We start from the raw sequence: 8,450 nt of genomic DNA, 5'->3' as shown, positions 1-8,450 counted from the left end.
AAACTGAAGCGCAGAAAAAAGATCACCCAGCTTGTTCAAAGTCACCCAACAAATCTCTTTCAGAGATAGGGAGTGAACCCAGATTTCTCAAGTCCTCATTCAGGATCTCCCTTAGCTCAAGTGTAAATGAACACACAAGGCACTATGCTGCGGAGAATAAGACCCCAAATGTAGAAAGAATTGGATACCTACCTTAAAACACATAATTGCTTCCTTGCTTCCCTCCTTCCTTCCTTCCTTCCATCCATCCATCCATCCATCTTTTCTTTTTTGTCTTTCTTTTTCGTCTTTCTCTACTCTCTTCCTGCAGTGCATGTGATGAACATATGAATTCTACCTTGTTTTTTTCCTGCAGAACTGCTTATACCATGTGGTTACTTCAGTGATAAGCTTCAGCTGGCCTGACATATGACTCTCCTGCTTGTTTTCTTTGCTATCATATTCCTCTCACAAGTTACTATTCATTGTGGGCGGGATTGGGAACATGGCAAAGGAGCTGTGTTTCAGCTGTAGCAGTGCAAGGAGCGGATGGCTTCCACATTTTTGTTTATGGGGTCAGACTCCTTTCCCTTAAGTACCAAATGTTTAAAATTCGAACATGAAAGTCTGAGATACTTGTTGCAGACTTTCTTCATAGTTATTGGAGAGAAATGATTTTCTGTAGAGGCTATTTACTTGCCCTGTCTTGGGGGACTGTGTTTATCCACTGTCCGTAAATGGAACTGAGAGTCGTGCTGGACACGAGCATGTGAGAAAGTTAGCTAAGTCACAACAGGTCAATCCACTTCTGCTTTTTATTCCCCCCCACTAAGGTTACACCCCAGCCCAAAGCATGTTTTCGTTTCTCTTGAGTTGGAAAGCGAGCGGGGAAAAGGAAGAGGCCCATTTCAATGACAGACCTGTAAGAGCATTTTAGCAGTAGTAAAGGTGGTGGCAGGAGTCTGCGACTTTGCTTTTCAGTCCTTGCACAGTTGACAGGTTGCTTTCTGCTTCCTTCTTGCAGTCTTTTGCTTCTCAACACATCCTACTGCTTTATTCATACGGGAAATGTGACTGGAAATGCCAGCTCAAAAATATCATGCACAAAAATCTGCTGCCTCTTTGTGTCTATGCTGGCTGCCTGTGACATCTCACTCATTGCCCTTGTAGCTCACTGCTGTTTTTTCTTGCAGTTATGCTAACTGAATTTACATGCCGCAGCGTTTCCAGGACCGCTGCTGTCCTTCACTTGCCCCAGTGGCACTACTTAGAGCAGGAGGAAATGGAAATGTTACAGCTGTCATAGCTGCCCTTGCTGCCTGGTCTTTGGAAAGGGAACTGCATTAGGCATTAATTATTCTTATTTCCTCTCCTTATTTTATCTTTCCTTCTCTCTCCCTCTGACCTTTTTAAATGACCTTTTTAAACTCTGATTTCAGTCCGTCCCTCACCTCCACCTGTCCCTGGCTGGAAAAAGACGTAGAAAAGTCACAGATGATTTCTGTAGCAAGAGACCAAGCATATGGTGGTGCAGACTCTGTCCCGTCATTGCCGTGCTGTCCAGAGAGCACAAGGGGCTTGGAAAGATTTCAAACAGGAAATATACGCAATGCCCTGACAGCACAGCGGTAATATAGACCACTACACTCCCTTACTCTACTGAAGTGCTGCACTCCTTCAAATTTAGAGCATAGAATTACTATTTATTTCATACCTATTCCTAGACGTCAAGAATACATCTTTGTAAGCCTTTTATAGAGAGGTACAACTGGGCAAAGTGCTGTACTATGGCTCAGAAATATCAGTTTCTAGCTCTGCTACTGGTTTACTAACTACCCCTAAAACTACCTACATCAAAGTATTAGAAAGACCTGGTATTAGATACAGGCATGGAAGCGTCTGACCAGCACAGGACATCCAGCACACAGGCGTTGCTCAGAGCACATCAGCTCCTTAAACATGGCCAAATGTCTTCCTCCTGTCGTGTTGGCCGGGAAATTGAATGGCAACCAGGTGCACAGGTCTGCATATCGCCAGGCTGAGGCTAAGCACGGATAGGCAGGGCGAAGGCTTCTTACCTATTCACAGGTGTGAAACTGCAACACCAGCCCTCTGATAAGAGCCACAGGAGCAAAAGTACACGTTAGTAACAATATGGAATATGAGCAGCTTATGAAAGGCAGTGTGTAATATGCCAAAGCTGAAAGGAGCCTGGATTTGATGACCTGCAGGGAGATTCCTTTCAGTTTTAAGACTCAGTGAATGATAAAGTCTTTGCATAAATTTACAGGGAGCTTTTTATAGTGCAGAGGGAAAAGGAGCGTGAAGGTGCAGACTGTGAAATTTCATCAGGGATAAGTTACCACTGAAGCAGTTTGTGGAAGAGAAAAGCTGGTAGCAACCCAAAGGGGTGTATAAGATAGGACAAGTGTGAGGGTGTCTGATCCATTGAACTCACTCTGTTTTACGTGTTGTCACTGCTTTCCCCTCCCCACCTGCTTCCCCTTCCGAGGCGTTTACACGTAGGACTTACATGGTAGACACTGAGAATGACGTAACCACTTATCGCTCATCTCTTGACCAGTTTCTCTTTTGAAGACTGTCTTTCCATTTCTGCTACAGAAAAGTCAAAGTCTAGGCAAAGGCAAGGTAAACAGTAATGCACCACGAGAGAGATGTGTTTAGTGACTCGAGCATAGTGACTGGCTCTGAATTAGTCATGCCCTTTCAGGAAGAAGAACTCAGTGTCCCTGGACAGATCAACGAAGATGTCCGCTCACCTCGATTGAAAACAGGAAAGTGCAATGGTTGACTGACTGAGAAAGAGGATAATCAGGAAAATATACAAATCAGTGACACTGTCGGTTTGAATACTGCATTCATGTTTGGCCTACTCATCTCAGAAAACAAAGGGCACAGAGAGAATGCACAGCAAAAGGCTGAAATGCATTAGCAGGGGCATGAGGAGAGAGAGAGGACAGACACTTTGTGTTCATCTGGTGTTCAGAAACACCCTAGTGCAGAATTCTTCAAGGAATTGAAATGAACAACAGGAACTACCCCATAGAGATATTTCCCCTCCATTCCTCAGGCTGGCCAAAAAATCAATTAAAGCTGGTCTCTAAAGCAATATCCAGGCACTCCCTTGTAGCTGGTGAAAATGCATTAACTGCATCACCCTCTCCATGCACAGATCTCCATATTTTCTCCTTGCTGTTTGGAGCAAGGGTCTGGGTAACCTTTGTATCATCACCACTGGTACCATGGAAAAGCCACACTATGATGAAAAGCATGACAGAGACAGAGATGAATATGGAGGCCTGAGGACACCCGTACTGAGTTGCAGATGACAGCACAGCCCAAGGTCAATTCATTCACTGTGACTCCTCTCCTTGGCAGGATTACAGGGACAGTGGCAGCTGTGGGGACGCAAAAGTGTGCCCTCTGCACTGAGATGTTGGTAAGTCATGGGTGGTGGTTAAATTGTTTTAGTCACAAAGCTCTTACAAATTACTGGGACTAAGCAGTCCTCAAGGTCATAGTACCTGTGCTGTGGATCCGCACCAAGACTTTTTGCAAATGTTGATTTTTCCCCAATGCAAAATTATTTCCGTGATGAATAGTAAGGATCAAAACCAAATATCCCCTGCCCGAATAAGAATAGCTATTTTATTATTGTTAAATTAGGAACAGAAAGATTATAAAGCTCTTAGTAAAGGTCCCAGTGTAGCTGGTGAATTGGGAAAAGGGAGGGAGCACATCTTGTAACTGCTTTTGCTCTGTGAGCTTGGGGGTGTCTTTCGCGCCAGGCGGCAACACTTCAGCAGAGAGTGAATGAAGGTGGGAGCATATTTATTTCCTTAAATCCTGGCGTCTGTCCCCACATCCTTCCCTCAGTCGAGGGAGTAGTCATGGAAACAGCCAAGGACAGCCTTGCTTCAACAGCAAAGGTTTGGTCCCTTCCGTGGGGCAAGGAGAGACACAGAGAAGGGAAAAACACTGTCTGGGGTGACAGGGTCATCCTCGAATACATTTAGCAAGTGTCATCAAATCTTTAATTTCACACAAAACTGAAAGGGACAGGAGAATCCTAGGTTTAGTGCCTCCTCTAAAGGAGACCTGAGGCAATTTTACTGGTTTTGCTTTATGTGAGAAAATGTTCAAAAGAGCTGTTGCAATCTATCATGTCAATAACGTACAGACAAAAGGTGCCTAATAATATGCATTGACACAACAGCCTATAATGGCTGTGTGGGAACCATTACATTTATTATTATACCAATGACCCATAGACTATGGAAACGTTTATTTCTTTCCACAGAAATCTTTACTATTATTTTAAGTACCATGAAAAGGAGATGAAATGAGAAGAGAGCAGCCATATTCAGCATGTTAAGAAATAAAAGGCATTTGAACCACTTTCTATTCATCCCTTGTTCACATCCTTAATAGCAACAATTAAAGAAATATGCCAAAGTATCTGAGCATATATATCTGGCACAGATAACACTGCTTTCTGTATTCATATCTTTTAAAATGAGGTGAGTGAAAGATGGGAGTAAAGTACATATCTTTGACCTTGCCTTTGCTAATATAAACACACACCACAGTGTACGTAGTGTATATTTTAAAAAAATCCTTGCACAGTTTTCCCTAGGGAGTGCAGAAGGAATAGAAAGACCTACACATGACAGATGCTAATCATGTCACACTTGTGTGCACCTTCCAGATACTATGGTGATGAGGCTGTTTAAGTCTCCAGACAGAATGAAGCACAGACGTTTGTGCTGAATAGCACTGACTTTTCACAATTTAAAGATGACCCTTCACATATTTTTCCTATAGGTTCGCTATGTTAATATTTATACAGGGAAGTATTAATAAACAGTGGCTTTTCATAAGTAAGTATTCAGCAAGGAAAACCCATTGTCATTTATCAGTGGGAAGGGAAGGTATAATAGATTTCAGCATTTTAAAGTCTATGCACACATAGTTTAATTTACCAGTTTTCCCAGGGGCCAGCAGCATGGATTTATATCTCATTGTGATGAGGTCCTTGACTGTAAAACAGCTGGCTATAGAAGTAAAATACTGTATAAATGATAGAAATATAAATAAATAATACAGAGTAAACAAGGTGATTAGAACCAAATAAGAGACATGCTAGCTTTAATTTTGGCCCAGGATGCAGGCACTGCAACACAGAATTAATTACCTGATCAGAACTGCTTGGGTGATCAGTTTTCACGTTGGACTGTACTGAGTAAAAAAGGACCGTTGTCAGTGTTTGCGTGGTCTGTTCAGAACTGCTACACCATCCTGGAGTGAATAAGACTGAGGACAGCTGAAGTCACTTTGTCTAGTGCTGCTGCAGAATCATTATGTGTTCATGCAGGTGGCCCAATGCCCTGAAAAATCAACAGTTAGTGAAGAAAACTTCCCCCACCTTTTGCTCGGTATGGCTTTTTTGAGACAGTCTGAGCTTGGACCATCTGTACATTTATTGGCTTCTGTGGCACATAACATCAATCAAGACCCCTCCAGGAAGGTGACTTGTCAGCCCAATGCCAACAGCATGGCAGTGCAGCAGCGAAACCTCGCGCATGTTGCAGTGTACCAGCTCTTCTAGCCTGCAGGTGTTTCACCCTGCATGTCCTGAAGTGAGCTGAACCACAGCATGCACTCAGGGCTGCATTCAAAGGAGGAAAAAGGTGTAACTGTGATATAAGGAGCAGATATTAATTTCAGGCGGAGTGTCCCGCCAATGTAGAAATGTTTGATTAAAGAGAGACCACCTTTCTGTCAGAAACATCCCTTCCAGCCAAGTTAGAGTCTAATCCTGTTTTGTGAAAATGGTCCAGCAACAGCAACAGTAGGAGGTCAGTCCATTCCCGTTTCCATCACCAACCTGCTCCCTACCCACATTGAGCACTCACCATCCTGGTGCTACCTACTGTGCTTCATATATTAATGTTGCCTCGTAATACCACTAGGCTGTTATTAAGGTTGCTGTCTAATCTTCCAGAAAAGAAAAATCTAAAACCAAGCAGTGAAATGAGTAGTTGAAAGTCCCAGGCCACATCTAAGAAAGTTTTGAAATCAGAAGCTGGAGTGGAAGCATGTGCTTTGAAGCCTGTTAACCACAAGTATCTTGGCTTCCTCCTAGCCTCTGCTTTCTTTCATAAAAGGAGTGAAATGCGGATCTACCTCACAGGGTGTTAAGAGTGTGATTTTTCAATCCTCAGATGCTATGTGAGGGCAAAAAAAAAAGGCTGAGTGGTGAAGGTAAGCAAGCCTGGAATTCTTTAATTAATCTGTATTAGAGTGGACTGGATTATTTTTAGATTTACTATCACTCATCTCTAAATAGATCTTTAACAAGTACATAAAATTCACTTTTAACTAATCCATAAATGGCAGTGGGCTCCAGGGCTTTCCCCTTTGCTGATTCAGGCCGGGGATTGCTGTTTTTGTTTACTACATGGGAGTCATGCAATATTGCCCATAACTCTTTATTTCTTCACTAATTGACATAAGGAGCTATAAAAGATTTTTCCACTTTCTGCTTTAGAATATTAGCACTTACAGAAAAAGAGAGAAAAAGAAAATCTTAGATGTTTATCCCAAACTTAGATGTTTATCTGCAAAATACAGGGGTAAATGACTTGGACTTTTAGGAGAGAGGATAGCATCCCATGGCCTAGAAGATCTGATGGTGCTAGTAATAAATTCTTACTTTTTAACATAATGTTTGATCCATTAAAATATTAAATCAATACAATTATTTATCTAAAACTTAGAAGGAAATGCTAGTTTCCATGAAGTGATTATTCTTGCTCCTTCATGGTATAATAGATGGCTTTCTCTAACTTAAACCTAACTTTAGCTAGAGGATGAGCCTAAAACAAGGGTCCCCAGCCAGAGTCATGATGAAAAAGTTCTCACAGGCAAGTTCTCTTGCACCACAGCCTCTCCCTGAGAAACCCTTTCCAGGTCCCATCCACTGGAGCTCTCAGCTCACCTTAGTCTGAATATTCAACCTGACTCCAAGCTGGTGTCCACATCAAGATGTTCTTGCAAACAAATTCTCTCTGTACTCCACCCTTACCTCTGCCATCTCCTTTCTAGTCCCCCTAAAACTGCTGCTTTAGGTTCTTTCTTTTTATCAGTCCTAACCTTAACCAACTCTAACAATTTATTGCAAAAGATTTCTCCTTGCAATCTATGTTTGCTTTTGGCAGCCACTTTGAAGACACACTCCAGCTAGAGCTCTCTTTCTCTCAAATCTAGCAGTAACCTTAACTCTAACCTTAACTATAGGCTGAATCTTACACAAAGATTGCCAGCCAGTTCCCACTCAAAAAATTTCTTACAAAAGTGCTCTCTCTATCTCCTACCCTTTATTTTGGCAACCTCTTTCCGATCTCACAACAGTTGGATTTCTCAGCTCTCTCTTTCCCCCACCCGAACTCTTATTCCACCACTAAGCCCAAGTGGATGCTAGGCATTAGACTGGGTCCACAAACATGTGTACAGATGAATTTTTTTCCACACAAGATTTTTAGCAGCCTATTCCTTTTCTTTGAAGCCCCTTCTCAGTCCCATTCCAACTGCAGAAACAAGGTCTCTCTTTCTTTCATTACTGTAGTAATAAATATAAAAGTAAACTGAGCCTTGGATGGGGTCGTGTGGTCATTGCCTACATTGAAAAAGTCTCCCAGCCAAGTCTCTCAATTTTTACAGCCTACACTTTCTTTTGGCATGCCCTTTGCCATGGCCTTCCAAGTGGAGAGCTCTAGGCTCTTTTTTTCTCTCACCCTTAACCTTAAAAGTAAACCTAACCTTAATCTGAGCTTCAGAAAAGCCCAAGAAACTACCACTGAGACCAAAAAGGCCTCATGAAAAAGTTGTCCTGTTGTCCTATAAATTTGCTTTGGCAGCCAACTTTTCACTCCCACTCCAATGGGACTTAATAGGTCCATCTTTCTCTAAATGATAAATTTAAGCTTCAATCTAACAGTAATCCCTATGCCCAGGCCCCCTCAGGCAGTATCTACACCAAAAAAATATTGTAAGCACATTCCCTTTGCTCCTCGTCCCTTGCTATGGCATCTCCTTTCCAGCTGCAGTCCTGTAATGTCCCTTTTCTTCACCCCCAAACCTTGCCCTAACCTGACCTCAAACAGCAGCATCTGTGCAGGAAGCCATCAAAACTCTGATGTTCTTTTTCAGCTTTCAGTCCATGCTTTTATCCTTTTTGACTGCTTATCTTTGACTTCTGAAGACAGAGAGGGGGAAAAAAGTGGGAGGGATCATGAGAAAGGGGACGAGGGTTAATGTTCATAAGACTCCACAAGCTATGATTTCTTTAAAGTGCAGGCTGTGCTATATATATACTTCTATCCTAAAAGCACGAGAACTGCTTGGATTTTCATAAGCACATAAGACATCTGTAAACATCCAGAGATTAG

Source organism: Chroicocephalus ridibundus, chromosome 2 (assembly GCF_963924245.1).
Source record: "Chroicocephalus ridibundus chromosome 2, bChrRid1.1, whole genome shotgun sequence".
Classification (NCBI taxonomy): domain Eukaryota; kingdom Metazoa; phylum Chordata; class Aves; order Charadriiformes; family Laridae; genus Chroicocephalus; species Chroicocephalus ridibundus.
The sequence above is the reverse complement of the archived record's forward strand: the minus strand, read 5'-3'. Positions refer to the sequence as shown.